General features: G+C 39.9%; 1 non-coding gene across 1 annotated transcript; it reads left to right on the top strand.

Moving 5' to 3' along the window:
* Positions 1-911: 911 nt before the first annotated feature.
* Positions 912-993, top strand: trnas-uga (transfer RNA serine (anticodon UGA)). Its single transcript has one exon. It is a non-coding gene; the product is annotated as a tRNA-Ser (tRNA).
* Positions 994-1,351: the final 358 nt, after the last annotated feature.

The raw sequence follows: 1,351 nt of genomic DNA, 5'->3' as shown, positions 1-1,351 counted from the left end.
TTGCTATTTATTAATCATGAGGGACATGGATAGGTTGACTCGTCAAGGTGTTTTTCGGCTGGTGAGGAAGTCAAAATTTAGAAAACATCGGTTTAAAATTAATGGGTAAGGAATTAAAAGGGACGTCAGGGGCAACTTTTTCAGATGCGTCCAGAATGAGCTGCCAGAGAAATTGTTGGAGGCTGGTACAACTGTAACATTTAATGGCATCTGGATGGATATATGAGTAACAAGGTTTAGAGGGATGTGGGCCAAATGTTGGCAAATAGGACCTATTAATTTAGGGTAACTGTCCACCATGGTCATGTTGGAAAGAAAGGCCAATTTCCGTGTTGCATTGTTCAAGGACTTGATGACTCTAGAACTACCGCAAGAACTTTGCAAATAATTCCGTCAAGACGATTTCAAGTTCCAAATCTTCGGTTAATCTTCCTCTCTTGTGCTCACAAGTTCATTACCTGATGTCAGAACATACGGATTAGTTGCTGGATCCATTCCTGTAAATTGGTTCTGCATTCTTTCTAATTATGATTTTTTTTTACGAATGTAGCTAGTGTTTATGGACTTAGCATCAATTTTTATAATACCGTATGTCAATGAATATTAAAACACAACAACACATCTAATTTGGCACCAGATGATGAGCAATTGAGTCAAAATCGATCGGACGCAGTGGGACAATGACCCTGTCTTCGTGGTGTACATCCGTGACTCTATAATTCGACGAAGAATCATTCCCACAACTTCAGCTGTGTCAGAATCTAGTTTGCGGTGAAAGCCTGTCAATCTGCGAAGGTAGCGTTCGTCTGGGTCTCTGCAAAGGAGTTGGCGAAATCTTTGGGTCTTGACAATTTGTTCTTCCAACAAATGAATTCAGTTGTTTTACTATTAAAATTGACCAAATTCCCGCAGCTGTGATGGCCGAGAGGTTAAGGCGTTGGATTTGAAATCCAATGGGGTCTCCCTGCGCAGGTTCGAATCCTGTTCACAGCGCAGAATCTCTTAAAAGTCATTCATTGTTTTGCAGGATTTGGATTTCGTGGAGCTTGAGCTTTGCATTCAATCGAAAGTAAATTTTCAACTGTGAAGAATCCGAAGTAGTTTCAAGACTGACCCAGTCATCTAATTGAATAAATTATATGTCGATACACAAAAAGCCACCAACTTCCAACACGAATCAGTTTCAACACATTTGTCGAATTATCGTGAAATTTTGATGTTTGGGGTGGGGGGTGTGTGGAATTGAGTAAAACAAGAAGCAATGCAATACATTTACCTGCAGGTGATGAATTTTTTTTAGGATCAGTTGAAAGTCAAGCTGAGAAAGTTCGACCTAATTTACAGCTGACTC

The sequence above is a fragment of the Chiloscyllium plagiosum genome, unplaced genomic scaffold (assembly GCF_037043375.1).
Source record: "Chiloscyllium plagiosum isolate Xiang-an unplaced genomic scaffold, Cpla_swu_hap1 HiC_scaffold_14, whole genome shotgun sequence".
Lineage (NCBI taxonomy): Eukaryota > Metazoa > Chordata > Chondrichthyes > Orectolobiformes > Hemiscylliidae > Chiloscyllium > Chiloscyllium plagiosum.
This window is presented reverse-complemented; position numbering and strand designations above follow the sequence as displayed.